Below are 19694 nucleotides of genomic sequence, written 5' to 3'. Positions count from 1 at the left end.
TTGCATAAGGACACACAATTGTCACAGCATCATGTATTGAAAGGATTATTCTTGTTCCCATTGACTGGTGTTGGCATCCTTGTTGAAATTTACTCGACTGCAGACGCAAAGGTTTCTTTTTAGACTCTTAATTCTATTCCATTGATATATTGTCTAGCCTTATTCCTATACCATACTTTCTTGATTGCTATAGGTTTATGGTAGGTTTTCAAATTAAGAATTGTGAGTCCTTTAATTTTGTTCCTCTTTTTCAAGATTATTTTGGCTCTTCTGGATTCATTCATTCCATTTCATATACATTTTGAGATCAACTTGTTGATTTTTTCTAAGAAAAGAAACTGAAAGTTTAAAAGAGATTGAAGTCAATATAAAGATCAATTTGGGGAGTATTATGATCTTTAAAATGTTAAGTTTTCCAATCTAAGAACATAGTATGCCTTACCATTTACTTAGGTCTTCTTTAAAAATTTTAAACAATGTTTTATGGTTTTTATTCTACAAGTCTTAAACTTGTTTCATTAAATGTATTCTTAAATATTGTATTCTTTTGATGCTACTACAAATGTTTTTTCCTATTTTCACTTTTGGAACATTGATTAATATAGAAATACAACTGATTTTTATATATTGATGTATCCTGAAACCAAAATTGCTGAACTCTTATTAACTCCAATAGTTTTGAATGTTCATGTGTTTATATGTGAATTCTTTAAAATTTCGTATCTATAAGATCATGTCATTAACAAATACAGAAAGTTGTACTTCTTTTTTTTCCCAATCTGAGTGCCTTTATGTCTTTTTCCTATCTAAATGTTCTGGGTATAACCTCCTATAAAATGTTAAATACCTGGGGAAAGTGGACATCTTTGTCTTATGTGGAAAGTTTTCAGTCTTTTATGAAGAAATCTTTTTGTCTTTCACCATTAAGTACGATGTAAACTGTAGATTCTCTATGAATTCCCTTTGTTAGATTGAGGACGTCTTTCCTATTTGTAGCTTGTAGAGTTGGAAAGGTGTTAGACTTTACCAAATGATTTTTATACATCTATTGAGATGATCAAGTGTTTTCTTCTTTTTTTGATTAATATTGTATATTACATTGATTAGTTTTATTGTATGAAACAACTTTGCATTCCTAAGCTAAATCCAATTTGATCATGATACACAGTACTTTTTAGATGCTGTTGGATTCAGTTTTTCATGAGTTTATTAAGGATTTTTACACCTATATTCATAAGGGAATTTTGTCTGTGATTTTCTTTCCTTGCAATATTTTTGTGTCAGGGCAATATTGACTTCATAGAATGAAATAGTATTTCCTCCTTCTCTTCTATTTTTGGGAAAACTTTTAGAAAGATTGGTGTTAATTCTTTAAATGTTGGTATAACTAACATTTATAGTCATCTGGTCCTGAATTTTGTTTGTAGGAAGTTTTTTAAATTTAACATTACAGATTCAAACTCAATCTTAATAGTAATAGGTCTATTCAAATTTGCAATATTTTCTTCAATTTTTGAGGTTTGTGTCTTTCTAGAAGTTTGCACATTTTATCTAGATTATGTAATTTGTTGGTATAAAAAGTTCATAGCATTTTCTCAGAATATATTTTTAAAAATTTCTGTAAGATCTACTCCTTCATACATGATTTTAGTAATTCGAGTCTTGTCACTTTCTTTTTCTGTTAGTTTAGCAAAAGTTTTGTAAATTATATTGATAGCTTCAAAAAACAACTTTTAGTTTCATTGATTTTCCCTATCGTTTTTCTCCTCTCTATTTTGATTATTTCTGCTCTTTTCTTTATTTTCTTTCTTCTACTTGCTTTAGGTTTAGCTTGGTCTTTTTTTTTTTTTTTCTAATTTCATAAGGTAAAAGGTTAAGGTTGATTTGGATCTGTCTTCTTTTTCAATGTAGACATTTACAGGAATACATTTTCCTTTAGGCATTTTATTTATTTTTTTATCTCATAAGTTTTGATAGGTTTTATTTTAATTTGCATACATCCTATAGTATTTTCCATTTATCCTTATGATTTCTTTTTTGACTCATTGATTACTTAGGAGCATGTTTAATTTCCACATACATTTGTAAATTTCTCAAGTTTCCTTCTGTTATTGATTTCTAATTTTATTCCATTATGGACAAAGAAGATACTTTGTATTATTCTAATCCTTTTAGATTTATTGAGACTTGTTTTATAGCCTAGCATACAGTCTATCCTGGAAAATGTTACATATACAGTCAAGAGGAATATATATTTTGCTGTTTGGAGTGACTTATTCTATAAATGTCTGTTAGGGCTAGTTGGTTTATAGCATTGTCCGAGACTTCTGTTTCTTTGCTGATATTCTGTTTAGTTCTATCTGTTATTGAAACTTGTGTAGGGGCAGAAAAGTGTGATACCTTTCCTCAGCCATCATAATGGTTACAGTTGACTCTCATATAACAACGATACTTAAAGTTTTATGTGACATGAGAGCCTTCAGAGATGAAGGCTGAGGGAAAACTGTCCATTTGTGTAGTTAGGTTTGTTGAAGAATCAACAGCCATGTAGAAATGTAATTGAACAAAAAAGTGAATTATCTAATAGTAACAGAGTGGAGAAATCTAGCAAGGCTTGTCTCTTTAGATTCTTTTTGACCTCTCTGTGTAGCTTTTCTACCTCCCAGGTATAGGGCAGAACTTCTTCTGGAATGAGGGTGTTATGACCTACTGTCAGAAAAGGTAAGTCAGAGAATTTCTTTATGGACATCTCTCACAGAAAGATGGGAAAAGGTTAGAGTAATATTTCCAGGTTTCCTGGCTGGCTTTGGGGAAGAAGGGTTCTAGTTTCTATAACCTGCCTTAAGGGAAGACAAATTACAGTTTTTATTACCTGTCTTGAGGGAGAAAGGAGAGCGTTAGAAAGAAGGTCAGAAGGTCAGAAAGGGACTTTGCTTCTGAAGTCCTTCTAAAGTTCTTCAGTTCAATGTACTCAGCCTAGCAAAGCAGGATACTTTGTGGTTACATTTTCTGAGTCCCAACAGTAACATATTTAAGTTTCCAATTCTTATTGTTGAATGGTCTATTTCTCTCTTCAATTTAGTCTGTTCTTGCTTCATTTATGTTGGAAATCTGTTGCTAGGTGCATTTATGTTTATATTAGATTGGAGCAAAAGTAATTGTGTTTTTTGCCGTTAAAAGTGTTACATAGTTTTTCCCCTCAATTTTTCATTACTGCTTTCTTTTGTGTTAAGTAGATATTTTCTAGTGTACCATTTTAATTTTTTTTATTTCTCTTCCAATGTTTTTGAGTTATTTTCTTAATGGCTGCCTTGAAGCTTACCACAAAATTTTAATTTATAACAGTTTTCTTCAGAATAATGCCAATTTAATTTTGACAGTACATAAAAACATTAAAAGTAATGGCAAAAACCTCAATTACTTTTGCAATAACCTAATAATTATATCTTCTTAATAGATGGACATTTTTATTATCATAAAATGTCCTGTGTCTCTGGTAACAATTCTTGCTTAAAACCTATTTGGTCTCCTACTAATGTAGTCAATTCATTTTTTTAATACTATTTGCAAGATTTATCTTTGCCCATCTTTTTACTTTTAATCTACTTATGAGTGAATCTACAGTGAGTCTCTTTTTGACAGAGTTGATTTATTTATTTAGTTAGTTATACCACTTTGGTAACCTCTACCTTTTGATTAGAGAATTTAATCCATTTACATTTAATCTAATTACTAAGGTAGAATTTACATTTGTCATTTATTTTCTAAATGGGTTATATATTTCTTTCTCCTCAATTCTTTATTACTGCCTTCTTTTGTGTTAAGTAGATATTTTCTAGTGTAACATTTTAATTCCTTTATTTTTCTTACAATATGTTTTTGAGATATTTTCTTAATGGCTGCCTTGGAACTTATTATGATTATTTAAATTTGCAACTGTTTTGTTCTGATTAATGCCAATTTAATTTTGACAGTACACAAAAACATTGCTTCTGCGTAGCTCTGTTTCCCTGCTCTTTTATGCTGTTATAGTCACAGTTATATTTTACATGTTGTGTACCCATTACCTTCAACCTATAATGATTCCATTTTGCAGTTGTTTCTAAATCAGAGGAAAAAGGTTTTACAAACAGAAACTACAGTTACATTGTCTTTTATATCTATCTTGTATTTGACTGTATTTGTGCCTTTTGTTTCTTCATATAAATTTGATTAGCAATCTAGTGTTCTTTCACAATTTGAAACAGAACTATAAGCAAAAGCCACAACTTCAGTATACTGAAACCTAAAATTCAATGACATTGGAAAATATTTATAATATATTTATAAATTTTTACAAGTCAGTTATAAATCGGTATGTGTGCCATAATCTAATATATGTAAAAAGTAAATATATTTTATATACACATAGAAAAATTTAAAACAAACAAGAAAACTGTATGCCAAATTATTAACAATGTTTATCTCTGCGTAGCAGAAATAATGGTAATTATTAAATTTTAAATGACGATTTTTTTTTTGCTTCTAAGTTTTTTCTTTCAATATATGTATCTTATATAAAAAGAAAAACATTGGTATGACTACTTCTTAATGTATTATTCTTCAATAAGATACTCAGAGAGATTAAGAGAACATAGTATTGAAAGTATTTGTTCAGGTCATTCAGAGTTGGATCTTAAACAGTCTCTTAACCAGAACCCAACTAGAGTGTAAGCTCTTTAACACTTATTTATATAGCTTTACATCTACACAATGTTAAATACACATGCACATGCAATACATATTTGTTCAGGATATGAATCAATGAATCAATAACTCGGTGAATGAATATATGAATAAACAAATGAAAATGATTATAACCTATATATACCTTGCTTCTTCTGAAGCTACTTGGAAGAAATTACTTGTTAGAACAACACTTGAGACTCTTTAGTTGCAATTCTGAAATGAATGATTTATTGCTTTTAAAACGGTATGAGATACTAGGTGAAAAGCTGTATGTAAATGTGAAATATTATTTTATTAATTATGACTTGTAGAATGATCTGAAAGATTCATAACATACAGTGATTGCCAAAAGCAGCTGAGAAACCCGGTTTGCTTTTGACAAATAAAAGTGAAATTTTGAGGGGAAAAAAATCATATTCAAAGTTATTCTATATAAGCTGAGACTTACCAGACTTACCATGTCAAATGAATAATATTTACTTTCATTTAAAATGTATATAATCCAACCATAGAAAGTTTACATAGGAGTATTAAATATAGCTATTATTAATTTATACCATGGGGCCATGATTAATGTTTTTTCTGCCCTAAGACTTTATTTTTTTTCCTCTTTTTCTCAAACATGTTTGGCATTTGGAAGTTTTAACGTAATTTCCCCCTTTGGTTTCACCTGGGGTCTCTGCTGTCCCAGAACCTCCTTCTGACCTCAGTGTTGTGTTTTCATTTAAAATAGGGCATGTATATAAATGTCAGCAATACAGGGCAATTAGAAGTTTGAAAAGGGCTGTAACATAAACCAGTATTATAGTGAAATGGATATTGCCTTAAGCTGCCTGCAATTCACTTGCTGTTGGAAAGACAATATCCTGCCATTCTCCCATGGTGGCCTTCAATTGAACACATTTGGCTGAAGATTGACCCATTATTAAGATAAGTCTCTGCCTGGCTTGAAACAATGAAGAAACACAGAGTGAGTGAAGCCAGCAAATTGGGCTGGTAGTTAGCCAGCACTGGGCAGAAATGTGACACTGGATTAGACTTTAATAGCTGTCTGTGGTGCTATCTGTGAAATCCAATACTGTCCTGATTCCCTTGAATTGGACGGTAGGTACAGGCTCTTTGGGCTTGTTCAAAGTTTTCAGGTTTTTGAAGGAACTGCTGTTTATTTATTTAGGCATGTGTTTATGTTATTTTTATTTTTAACACCACCACCAATAACAAGAAAAAAGAGTTTAACATTTCTGACATTAGCTTAACGTTTATTCATTTTCTCTGCTGCTAGGAATCCAGACCACAAACTGTTTTTGCAAAGTTAGAAAATGGAATATGTTTTTACACAAGGCATATCATATTGTTCCAATTTACCCACTTCCAAAGATGCTCGACCTTTGTGCACTCAAGGATGCTTTCTTTCGCTAGCTGGAGGCTTTTCGACACACTGTCAGCTGAGCTCTGGCTTGCCCCATGTGACCTCAGAGCAAATTTTCAAACAAGATAAGGTTGCTGTTGAAAGTCTCTCCTGGGCTTGCAAACTTTTTCCTGCCTGTTCTGGTGTTTACATGAATAACAAAATGCAAAATGGTACCAAGCAACATGTACGACTTTCCACATTCTATGTACTCTGGGTCAAGATCTTCTTTTTTTTTTAAAGACCACATGAGGTTTGGTGGTAAGGAGAGAATAAAGTTTGGGGGACAACCTACAAAATTACCTGTTCTTTTGCTGTTAGGGTGAGTCATTTTAATTAAATATATCTCCAGTGAGGTGTTTCCATGATCCTGACTTTTAGTTCCTTAACAACATTTCATCTCGTCAAACTCAGCTTTGTAAAACTCATATGCAAAGCTGAATTGAAATGAGGGAATGTAATTGAGTGTAGAAGGGAAACCTATATCAATGGTTTGCTTGTAAAAATCAAGATTTCTATGCAGGCTACGAGCTATAGTTTTGGCTGTTGTAGGAAAGACTTCTAAAAATCCTTGCTGTCAACATGCTTTTGAGGTTTTCCAGACTTCAGGGAAAGTTAAATAGACCATGAAACATATAAGAAAGTATGCCCGGGCCATGAGAATTGGGAGAAACTAGAATGGTTTACAAATGAAGTTGGTTGGATCTCTCTTGCTGGAAAAGTTTAGTGACATTTGAGTTCCTGCACCATTTTGCTTGAGATGGCTTAAGTGACACAGATGTCAGAGTGCCTATGATGGTTTAAATTCCAACTGTCCCTAGGCAAGTACGTGGATTAAACAGCTTTCCACAGTCAAATTTACCCACTCTATTTCAAATTCAGTGTAAGTGCTCTGTCTTCGCTTTCTTTGCATGCTTTTCTATATAACTAGGTGTGATTGTTTCCAAACAGATACGTAACATCCTTTTACAGTAAGTACAGATTAGAAATATTTCTCTCTAAATGAAGAAATTGGATCTCAGAGACAACTGGAGTGATACCTTTGATATGCTTCATGAATCAAGATGGTTACTACATTACCAAGACCAGAGAAATCTAAAACATTAAGATTGAAGTCACTTAAATTTCATTGTTTTCGTATCAGCCTGCTTCCCAATATTTTCAGCCACACTTCTACATATGCCTAGTGAAATCCTACTTTCATACTTCATAACAGCTATTACAACTTTTTTTAATATTTGCAAAATGCCTACTCACCTCAGCTTTCCTCCCTTTTCATCAATAGGCTCACTCATATTGACAAAGAACACAGAGCCCATTCTAAACTTCCTCAGATAAAGCTTTCTCAACATTTTAGCCTCGAACCAATCTATGTACTTATCCATCATTTCTTCCTCTGGTAGAAAAGGCAGATTTCACCTCTGCAAAGCTACACTTCCTCTTGTGTACTTGCATCTTTTCCATTCCTAAGTCTTAATCATCAATGGCGTTCTCTTTTTGTCTCGGTGGCCAGAAATGTATGTAAATTGCTGTCACTCTACTTCCTTGCCAGAACTTGGCATTTTAAGTCTTTTAAATTTTTAGTCACTTTGGCAAGTATATGATGATATCTGGTGTCTTCAATTTGCATTTTGATGATTACTAGTGAAGTGAAACTTTTTAAAAATGTCTTTCGGCCACTTAGATATTCTGTTTTTGAACTATCTGTTCCAGTGTTGTTTCCTTGCTTTCTCTCTTTGTTTTGTCTGATATTCCAAAACCTTATATACAGTAGTCCTCACTGTGTCTTCTCTACTTTTGCAAAGTCCCTAAGCAAAGTGAAGGGGATTCCCTAGAGCCATCTTCCTTGGTAAGCACTAGACTCAACTATAGTACTCCTACTCCCATGAGGCTGTCAAAAACATAGCTCAATCTTCCAGAACCTCCGTCTTTAATTGTCAGACTCTCCCAGGATACAGTAACCCTAAATTCTGTTCTCATCTTCCTGGGCCTTTTTCTTTATTTTAGATTGTTGGATGGTAACATTATGATGTCTTATTGGTTCTCTAATTTAAGGATATGATATGTTTTATTTTAAAATATTTTATCTAGTTTGTTCAGTAGTCTTCAGTTGGAGACAAATTACCTAGCCTTCCATTAGTAGGAGGAGATGTCACTCTTCCTTGTTTTCATGTTGCTATTTCTTGGTTTTAATCACCAGAAAGTTACTTGGAAGTTTCTTTTTCCTCTGCATTGCTTTTACACTTCTCCCGATTTTGTCTTTGTCCTTCTTCTTTAAACTCTCTTTGTGTCTTTTCATCTAGTTTTATGCTTTCAACTACCAGAGCCCAAATCTGTGTCTCTATCTTAATCTCTTTCTTTTCAGTGAAAGACTCTACCTCCAGGCAGCCAAATGGACATATCGATCGAAATACCCTGAGCACAGCTCAATCTTAAATGATCAAATCTACATTTTTATTAAGCTCATTCCTACCCCTGGACAGGACTTAATCTTGTTCTTATATTTCTTACTTTGTGGTTAGTGTCATCAATAAATGCTGTCGCTTTTTATTAACATTGCTATTTTTCCAAATTTGAATCATCGTACTCCTTCTCTGACTCTCTGCTTCCAATCTAATCAATCATTAAATCATGTTGATTCTTTTTATCGATACTTCTCTAACCATTCTCCATTTCTTAAAACCTTAGGGACATAAAAGTAAATTTCTTAGACAACAGACACTAAAGCTGGACTATTTGGTGAACTGTTAGCTAAATGGCCTAAAGCAGATTACCTAACAACTCTGTGCTTCTGTTTACCTACCTGCAAAGCAGGCATGATAACAATAATACCTAACTAAAGAAGACTGTAAACATTTCCACAATCTTTTCCTCCTCTCTCTATCCTTACCCTTTGCAAAGTGACTTTGCAGCTCCTATCATCAAGAGATGAAGTTGATTTCCCCACCTTAGAATCTGGGCTGGACTGTGACCTGCTCTAGTTAATAGAGTGAGGAAGATATGATAGTATGTCTGTTCTCAACCTAGGTCTTGAGAGGCCTTGAATGCTTTTGCTTGCTCAAAATTTGCCCAGTTACCATGTGAATAAGTCGGATTCAGCCTTTGGTGAATGAAGAAGCATCCAGGGTGGAGATAAACCTTCCTAGCTGAGGCCATTCTAGTTCAGCCAGCCCCCAGTCAACCTGGCAACTGACCAAAGATTATGTGCGATCTCAGCCAAGCCTAAAAGAACTGCCAGAATGATGTGCTAAAATAAATGGTGTTTGTGTTACAGCACTATATTTGGAGTTATTACCTAGAAAATACCAACTGATAATACTACTTTATAGGGTGGTAGTGAAGATTATATGAGTTAATATGTGTACATTGTTAGGACATTGCTTGGCAAATAGGTAGCATTATTTAAATGATAGTTATAATTATTCTTATTTCCCTCTCTATCCCTAGAGGAACTCTCATCACCAATTAATTCTTTTCTTTTTTTTGAGACTGATTCTTGCTTTGTCACCCAGGCTGGGATGAAGGGGTGCCCTCTTGACTCACTGTAACCTCTGCCTCCTGGGTTCAAGGAATTCTCCTGTCTCAGCCTTCTGAGTAGCTGGGATTACAGGAACACACCACTGCACTTGGCTAATTTTTGTATTTTTAGTAGAGATGGGGTTTTGCCATGTTGGCCAGGCTGGTCTTGAACTCCTAACCTCAGAAGATCCTTCCTCCTCGGCCTCCCAACGTGCTGGGATTACAGGCATGAGCCACTGAGCCCAGCCTGTTAATTCTTAAGTGTTCCCTTTGCTGTTTTTCTCTTCCCCTTCAAGTGTACCATTTAGAACTGCTTCTTTAGTTATCTTCTAAAATACAAGTTCAATCCTGTCAGTTTCCTGTTTACAAATGAATCTTTACTAATTACATTTGAGTCTAAACTTCTTAGTTTAGTTATTTGAGACCTATTTAATTTTGTCTTTTTATATATTTCCTTAATTTATCTGTCTTTAGGCATGCCTGCTACCCTATATTAATTATCAGTAAAATAACTAAAATTAAAACGTAAATCGTGTAGAGACTATTACTTTCTAGTTGACTCAGTATGGCATTTGTGGTCAATTCTGTTAATACTGAGTTGCAGATGAGGAATGTAATAATAATCCCAATATTTATCATATTAAAATAAGATTTGATTTATAGCACCTTTTCTATAAACTAATCCACCATAAAATGCTATCTGTAAACTGTTCCTGTTAGATTTATATGCTATAAATATAACTCCTAGTGCATATGCATTGTCAGATAATGAAATGCTCTACTTCAGGAATTTCCGGATGGAGGTCCCCTCATTGACACTGGATTGTTGGACAAGAAAAAAGCCAGGGAGCTTTATAAAAATATAAGTATTTCAGTGCCATCTCAAAACTTCTGAGTAAGAATTTCTAGTGATACAGGTAGGAAATCTGTATGTTTTGAAATAACTTTTGGCTCATATACCTATCTCTGTGATAGCTAAGAACATTTCTAGTTATTTAGAATTCACTGAAAATTCTCCAGGAAAGAAAAAGCTTCTGTTTAGACAATATGAAATCTGGGACTGAAATTCTCTTTAGGTGTGAATAATTGTAGGCTGTTTGTTTTTTTATTTTACCAACTGTAGATCTGCTAAACACTTAATTAACCCTAGTAGTATGTCAGAAGTATGGTAAAAGCACATTGCTTTCTCATATGAATTTCATTTTGATTGAACTGAGCCAAATTTTGGATATAGAAACTGACTTTTAAAAAACATTTGAATTAATTTTGGAAATTCAAAGTTGATAGAATTAGAAAGTGTTCTCCAACCAAAATACATTTAAAAAAATCTAGAGCCTGATTTTGTTTTATCTCATTGAAGGTCAATCTACCTTTTCTTCATATAACCTAAAGGTTAAAAAATACCTTCAGGTATGAATTCCATGTGTGCCTGAAACCCTTCTTTTTTAAAGCTGTCCAGTACTTTAATAGAACATGATTTCTTTCAGTGTTGTATTAAGTGGTAAAGTGATTACAGGCTAACTTCAGACCTGTGTGTGATAAGCCATCAAGTTATACAACATAATAATGATAGATATACATTCAAATTTAATCTATCTATAGCAGCCCAAGAATAATTTTGCAATGAAGAGTATCACTCAGAAAATGTATAGATAATCACTCTCTTCACCCTGTTTAGACCAGATTTGGAATTTTGACTCTAATCCCATCTTTCCATATGTTAAATAGAGTATTCAAAGTACCCAACTCAGGCCAGGCGTGGTGGCTCACTCCCGTAATCCCAGCATTTTGGGAGGCTGAGGTGGGTGGATCACCTGAGGTCAGGCATTCAAGACCACCCTGGCCAACATGGTGAAACTCCTTCTCTACTAAAAACACAAAAATTAGCCGAGGGTGGTGGTACATGCCTAAAATTCCAACTACTTAGGAGGCTGAGGCAGGAGAATTGCTTGAACCCAGGAGGTGCAGGTTGCAGTGATCTGAGATCGTGCCATTGCACTCCAGCCTGGGTGACAAGAGTGAAACTCCATCTCAAAAACAAACAAACAAACAAAAAACAGAAAAAACAAAGTACCCAACTTAGAGAATTACTGTAAGGACTAAATATTCTTAACCCTAACTTAGTAACCTATGAATGCTAGTTACTATAATTCAAAAATTTATGGTCACCTCTTAATTATCATCAAACATAAAATGTAATTAAGTCTTAAATAAATCATGTTTACCTTATGATTTATGATTAGCTTTATAATTCTGTAATGGAATTGACATTTTACTAGAAATGAACAGACAAGAATCGAATAAAAACTGCCGTGAACAAGTAAATTTAGGCAGTTGCTTCAACTTCCCCCAAGCTTAGCCTTCATCTCTTGATATGGTTTGACTGTGTCCTCACCCAGATCTCATCTTGAATTGTAGTTCCCGTAATCCCACAATCCCATATGTTATGGGAGGGACTTGGTGGGAGGTAATTGAATCATGTGTGTGATGGTTTTAGAATGGGCTTTTCCCCCTTTGCGCAGCTCCCATTCTCTCTCCTGCTGCCCTGTGAAGAGGTGCCTTCTACCATGATTGTATGTTTCCTGAGGCCTCCCCAGCCATGTGGAACATTGAGTCAATTAAACCTCTTTTCTTTATAAATTATCCAGTCTTGGGTATTTCTTCATAGCTGCATGAAAATGAACAAATACATCCCTCAACTAAGGTCAAACTGCAGATGCTTCGTGCTTTACATAGATAAAATACGATACTGTATGTCAAAATTGTTCTGTATGCTACATTGTTTTTTAAGGATAAGGTATTATTATTATCAACAGCATCTCTGTTGATGCAAGTTCTCATTACATATATAAATATTTGTAGAGTCACTGTAGAATAGCTTAGGCACTTTTCACAGCAACAGTATCAATCAATTCAAATAACAGTTTGAATAGTTCTATGTAAGTAATAAAATCAGAAGTATTTCATAGACAAATCTGGTCCACTGTGGTTTATAGTAATCTGCCTTTCCAACAATTACTGTCTAAACTTTTTTTTTTTTTTTTTGCATCATCTCTACATTGTTGATTGTTACTTCTAAGATATATTGTTATTTAACTTATGGAATATTTATGTTTGGTGTCTCTCAACTTGGGAAAGCAAAAAAAGAAAAAAAAAAAAAAAGGAAAACAAAAAAACAACTTGTCCCAGGTTGATAGAAAGCAACTTAAGGGTGGGCATCATAATTTAGATTTCTTGTTTCTTTATTTTTTGTCCTGCTCAACTTTTGATAAATACGGCAAAATAAAGGTGAGGGTAAATGTATTTAAAGGCAAAATACTTGATTATCTCTCTCACTCACAGAAACAGAATCTTGAAAAAAATAAAAATAATGTAAATGGTGGGGGGAACTAAGTTCTTTTTAGCCATTGTTTTCATATTCATAGTAGCCCTTTGAGATAAAGATTGAAGAGTATAGTTTATTGAAGATTGTTTGGGCTTCCATATTTTTTCTAAGAGATATAAATTCTGGAGTTATCACATATAAATCATTATTACCTGTAAGAGAATACACTCCAAGATAGGACATGTATAAATTCTTGATTGAGGTGCTAAACTAATTTATACCTTGAATCATCCCTATTAGGAACAACAGTTTAGTTGGTTTATCTTGGTTTTCCCTGTCACTATAATGATTATCATGGAACTCTCTTAGCAAGCACCTGCTTATGTACAGTTTTCTCGTTAAATGAATGATTTTGGAAAACACATAGGATATTTTCTAGCTAAATACTAGAAAGGATATTTTCATATAGTAACTTCTGTACAAAGAGTTGGACTTGAGAATGTCAATAATGCAACAGTTGTACATATTTGCTTTCCTACATTAAAGTATCAAGGCACAATATAAAAATAAGATGAAATTAATTTATAATCATACAGTCTTTCTTTTAGAAATAACATTCTACAGCTTATAAATTCCTTCTTTTTAATAGTTATCAGCATGAACTTAAAAATAATTTACAAATAGCATGGCATGTCAAGCTGTGATTATGGAGCTTAATTCTATATTAAACACAAGAGAAGTAGATGGTGTTGAATAGCTTTTTAAAGCTTGTGATTTTCTGGAGATTTCTGGTCCTCATTGGAGGAGACAATTGTAATAAAAAATAACCTTGGTACAGTCGTCTGTTGGAGTAGTAATCTGAGAATTTGTGCTTTGAATATTTTTCTTTCTTTGGATACATAAAGTAGCAGAGCATGACTCCATGTGGATTGGTTCCACTTTGTGTTTTGGCTTTTGTATTCTAAAATGGAATAGTTTTCCTTGGCAGACTCAGCAATAGAGTAAGTCTGGAGTAGGTGGAGTGCATGTATTTTATTTTTTTAAAGGAGAATGGGGATTTGCACAGTGACCCAGATGTGTGCTCTCTGAACTCCAACTGTCTGTGTTCAAATATGCACTGTGAAGTGAACAGGGTTTAAAAGGACCCCATTGGATACCTTGGGGGTATTTCTTGCACAGTGTTTTGGCAGCGTGCTCTTCTAGCTGAATTAGATTTATTGTTGAAGCACTAAATCTTCATTATACGTGACAACCTTACTCCCCTGCCGTCCTGGTCCCTTTCCCTGCATAATCCTTTTGTTTTATTCCAACATCTTGTTTCTTTCCCTTCCCTAGCCCCAAGATCCCCAAATATTTTACATTCCAGTCTATCTCAGAGTTAAAATTGTGTTAAATTTGTGAATGTGTCATTCACAGATGTCAGAAATTGGAAAGCACAATAAAGGTTAAAACATGTCTCATCCAATCCATCAATATTTAGCCAAGAGTGCACTGGAGCTTTTAACATGATCTATACGGCTGGATGCCTGACATAACTCTATCAGTGAAAAGCAGTCACAAGCACTCTGGCTAGGTGTAGTTACAGGTGAGTATTGAAAAAGAATACCATTTCAGGTGTGTGGTCCTGAAGCTGTCACTTTTCTTCTATCCAGCACCATAGGCCAGGATGAGGAGCCAGCACAAATGTTCAATGGACTTAATCTCCTGTTGAATTGCCGTGGAATTTTTAATAACTTAAGAAACATTAGACCAGATGGACTCTGGAATAAAGGGGTAAATTTAGAAATATCAAGAAAGCTAATTTTCTTAATCCTTGCTGTACAAGAAATTTCACCTATTCCCAATTGCTTGGATCTACCTAGCTTGTTTAAAAAGACATATTATTGTTGTTATAAGTTCTTTCTCTGCTTACTGCAATAGCAGTATATTTGAGAATTACTATCTATCATTACATAAAAAGTCAGAAATATCATGCTGGTATACTTAATACAGATACTGCATGAAAGTCATTCATTCATTCATTCATTCACTCCTGTATTCATTTAGTAGTACTTATTGCATGCTTACCATGTACCAGATACTGAGATGTATAATTGTGAACAAGACCAATCAAATACACCTCTCTTGGTGGGATTACCACAAGGTATGAGATTCAGACTAGTAAGTAGGTAATTTCAATGCCAGTGTTCAACAAGGGTAGTATGTTAGATATGGAAATACAACAAGCTTCTAACTCAGACTGTGTGTGAGTGTGGAGGAGAGAAGTTAGCAAAGAGAAGGGCAATGTGGAATCTGAAATCTGAATAGTTAGTGTGGTTGGCCATTTGAAATAGGTGGTGAATGAGTCAAGACATGCAAAACAGATTAAAGATGAGAATGGCATGTGATATGGTTTGGCAGTGTCCCCACTCCTATCTCGAATTTAAGTTTCCATAATCCCCACGTGTCACTGGGGGGACCCAGTATGAGGTAATTGAATCATGGGGACGGTTGCCTTCATACTATTCTCATGATAGTGAGTGAGCTGTCATGAGATCTGAATGGTTTTATAAGGGACTTTCCTCCTTTTGCTTGGCGTTTCTCCTTGCTGCTGCCATGTGAAGAGGATGTGTTTACTTTCCCTTCCGCCATGATTGTAAGTTTCCTGAGGCCTCCCGAGTCATGCAGAACTGGAGGCAGTTCTGTTTGTCTGGAACCTCAAGGATGAGGAGAGAAAGCAAAAGTGGGGCCTCTTAATGGAAGCAGGATACTTTTAGATGTGAGCTTGGTCAGGAACTTCTGTTGCATGTGTGCTGTTCATATGCCCTGCTTGTGGAGCTCTTTGATTGCTTTAGAAATGTATTTCTCTACCCAGAGTGCTTCAAAACATTAAATGCCACTTTCAACTATCATCACGTTCAGTTTCTAGTATATGTTAAAGAGATTAAAATAGAGAGACAAAGAAATAACTCATAAGTAAATGTGCTCCTATCTCACTGAAAAAATAGACTTCTTTTGTGATTAAGAGGCAATATTATTGTTGCATCAATGAAAAAGATATTTTTAAAAAAACACACGAGAAATATAAAAGATGGAATAAAACAAAAAATAAACCTACTCTGAGTAGAAAGTCAAAATATAGGTTAGTCTAAAACTAAAGCAGGTAAGAAATCACGATCAAAACGTAAAAGTTAAATAGGAGAAAACATTCCCTAACAAATAGAAATATATCGACCATAGTATGGACTTTTTGTGGTCCCAGTCATGAGAACACCAAGTAGATGGCTTTACCTTCATTTATCCATATTATTGTGAAGGGATTCCTATAGATGCAGAGAAACATTATTCATTCACAATCCCAAAATACAAGTTTTGAATTCTTACATGATTTAAGTCAGCTTTAAATGAATTTAACAGCAGATTTGAGGACAAGTGCTGCTCCACATCACTCAAGGTCACCTTCCACTGAAGTTTGATCCCTTTCCCTGATGTCCGTAGCAGATGTGTGTAAGAATTTGGCCCACTGTCCTAAAGATTACTCGGTTTGTTGACGTCTTTTGAGTCCAATCTTAACCCCAGAACTTTGACACAGAATTTGAATTTTAAATTGCTGGAGCAATTTCCCGAGAATACATGTCAACAACTTATCCAGGTGTTAAATATATACAAACTGTAATATATATATCTCAGAACTTGAATTGGCATACCTTTATGCTAAGTTCTTCTTTGTGGTAGCCTTGTTGAAAATGTTTGGCATATTTGTTCATAAACAAGAACAGATTTATTACTTTAAATTTAGCTAAGATAGAAATATGATAACTCCTATTTTTTAGTAAAATGTCTAAATAAACTTCCACAGGCATTTTTAAGTATACAGTTAATAAATACTACCTGTAGCAATCCCTCATTTGCCAAATATTTAACTTCATTCACAAAACACACAATGTAAAATATTAATCTTTTGCCATGTATCTATGTGTTAATAGCACATCTGATTTAATAGTTTATACGGTATATTTAATGATAAAGTTTCTGTTGACAACATTCTTCTAATTTTTTAAAAACTATTTTGCTGGGCGCGGTGACTCACGCCTGTAATCCCAGCACTTTGGGAGGCCAAGGCGGGTGGATCACAAGGTCAAGAGATCGAGACCATTTTGGCCAACATAGTGAAACTCCGTCTCTACTAAAAACACAAAAATTAACTGGTCGTGGTAGCGTGCACCTGTAATCCCAGCTACTCAGGAGACTGAGTCAGGAGACTTGCTTGAACCCGGGAGACAGAGGTTACAGTGAGCCGGCTGGAGACAGAGCGAGATTCCATCTCAAAAAACAAAACAAAACAAAACAAAAAACCTATTTGAAATAACATCTTCTTCATGAACTCTTCTCTGATTTTTGCAAGTCAAATTTGATATTTACTTTATTCTAATTCCTCACTACAATCTTTAATATCCTCCCCCTCATATTTTGTCTTGTACTTATTTGTGGACTCTAATCTGCTAACTTTTAAGATAATTAGTGTTGTAGGTTTTGTGTTATTTTTAAAAAATTATCCTCAATTGTCTTGTACCACTTATATAATAGGCCCTCAGAGGAAATAGTGCAGTGTTCTGGAAGGATGAATCTAAGTTTGAATCCTGTATTTGTAGTTCTCTAGCTGAGTGATTTTAGGAAACGTACTTAATCTCTCTGTTCCTCAGTTTTTTCACCTCTCTGTAATGAGAACATAACACATACTTGACAGTTTTGCCATTTAAATTCAAAAAGAGAGCAGATCTAAGTGCACTTAGAAGACAGTAAAACGTTGCTAGCTTCTCTCTCTCCTTTAGTAGAATTTGTCAATTTTTATTTGAATGGAAGCATCTTGTGTCTTTAAAAGTATATGGTTTTTTTCGTAGATTTGCTAATTTACAAAATACAAAAGTTTTCCAGTTATGATAGCCAATTAATTTAACTGAACTTCCAAAACCATTTCATATTATTATTATCTGGAAGAACTGCCTTGCCTTACATGTAAAGTGCAGTGATATGTGCTGTTAGAGATACTTATAGCTTTCTGTTGTGCTCCTATGGAGATCCCCTGTGTCATGAAATGGCCTGTTGTTAGAAACAGACAGGAGTCAATGAATCAACAACAGCCCAGTGAGCTGTTATTTACAGTAACATTACAGCAATGATTTATGCTCATGAGGTTCCTAGGTGACAGGGGAACTGAGATTGTAAATTAATGTAGATTTAGATTGTTGCACAGGAGGTGCGGATGGCCTTTGTTTTCTATTTTGAGGCACAACAAAGGACAGAAGAATGACGTATTAGCCCAGACATCAGCTAAGCTCACATTACATTTAGCATTCTGGCCCATCTTCTGATTTCTCTTTTGTGTGAGCGATGTTGGCTATTTTATTTTCATGTTGTGATGTATGTACCCTCTTCCTGCAGCCTCAAGACTAACCCTAAATGACTGAGGACGTCCCACCCTATAACCTTCCAAATCCCAGGTCACCTGTGTCCTTGCATAACAGACTCAATGATGTGTTTTCACCGTCGTGATCATCAGGTGCCTTCTGCTACTTGTACTTAAAAGTAACCAGAAGCATTTATGCAGATTATATGCACAGTCAGGGTGACCTCTGACTGAGCAAATGTCGAAATCGCCAGAAGAGGGTTACTGACCTGATAAAATTCAAGATGCTTATACAATTTTCATTTTTGCAAATTTGTCTAGGTGAATATTTCCAAGTTAGATTCACTCTTAATGTCAAGGTTAATGTTTTGATTTCTAATTTTGTTGTTTTAGGTGATTATTTGAGAAATTAAAAAAAAATTAGAGAGCTATTTCTAAAAATACTTTATATTCTAAAATATTTTCTCGCCGGGCGTGGTGGCTCAAGCCTGTAATCCCAGCACTTTGGGAGGCCGAGACGGGCGGATCACTAGGTCAGGAGATCGAGACCATCCTGGCTAACACGGTGAAACCCCGTCTCTACTAAAAAATACAAAAAACTAGCCCGGCGAGGTGGCGGGCGCCTGTAGTCCCAGCTACTCAGGAGGCTGAGACAGGAGAATGGCCCGAACCCGGGAGGCGGAGCTTGCAGTGAGCTGAGATCCGGCCACTGCACTCCAGCCTGGGCGACAGAGCGAGACTCCGTCTCAAAAAAAAAAAAAAAAAAAAAAAAAAAAATTTTCTCTAAAAAACTTTCACAATGTTGATGTCTTTAATGTCTTACCATAAAAGAAACAAAGATGGCATTTAGAAAAATATTACAGAGAAGCTTAATGACATCCTTCAAAGTATTCTGGGTAGTACAATTTGAAACCAGAATAAGAACCCAAGTCTTCTGAGTCTGACTCCAGTTGTTTTTTGTTTTTCCAATTATAGAATTGCCTCTTCAACCATGTTTACATAGTCAATGTAAAAATGTATATTTGACAGAGAAATTTAAAAATGGTTACACGTATTTGAATATGGTATATTCTCTATGCACACATTAGATCCACTTAAGTAACTAGTTGTCTTATTATTCCACAATATGCCTTCTTATTCCATATTTCAAGCAGTGTTTGACAGTAAATCCAAAATAGTACAAATAAATGAAATTTCAGAGCTGGGAAAAATACAACTTGAACAGAATATCAAAGTATAAAAGAAGGTTCAAATATACTATAAAATAGAAAATATAATATGAAGTATGATGTCACAACTAAGAATACATGCACTATCATACATTGCAC

At 34.5% G+C, this 19694-nt stretch overlaps 1 long non-coding RNA gene across 1 annotated transcript in view; it reads right to left on the bottom strand.

Moving 5' to 3' along the window:
* Nucleotides 1-207: 207 nt before the first annotated feature.
* LOC139363298 (uncharacterized) overlaps nt 208-19694 on the bottom strand; it is a 69546-nt gene continuing 50059 nt past the window's right edge. Inside the window, exons 2-3 of the long non-coding RNA XR_011623341.1 lie at nt 14587-14740; nt 208-338 (exon numbers count right to left, since the gene is read on the bottom strand). This is a non-coding gene — a long non-coding RNA (uncharacterized lncRNA). The remainder of the gene's footprint in view (nt 339-14586; nt 14741-19694) is intronic.

This window comes from Macaca nemestrina, chromosome 5 (genome assembly GCF_043159975.1).
Source record: "Macaca nemestrina isolate mMacNem1 chromosome 5, mMacNem.hap1, whole genome shotgun sequence".
Classification (NCBI taxonomy): domain Eukaryota; kingdom Metazoa; phylum Chordata; class Mammalia; order Primates; family Cercopithecidae; genus Macaca; species Macaca nemestrina.
The sequence above is the reverse complement of the archived record's forward strand: the minus strand, read 5'-3'. Positions and strand labels throughout refer to the sequence as shown.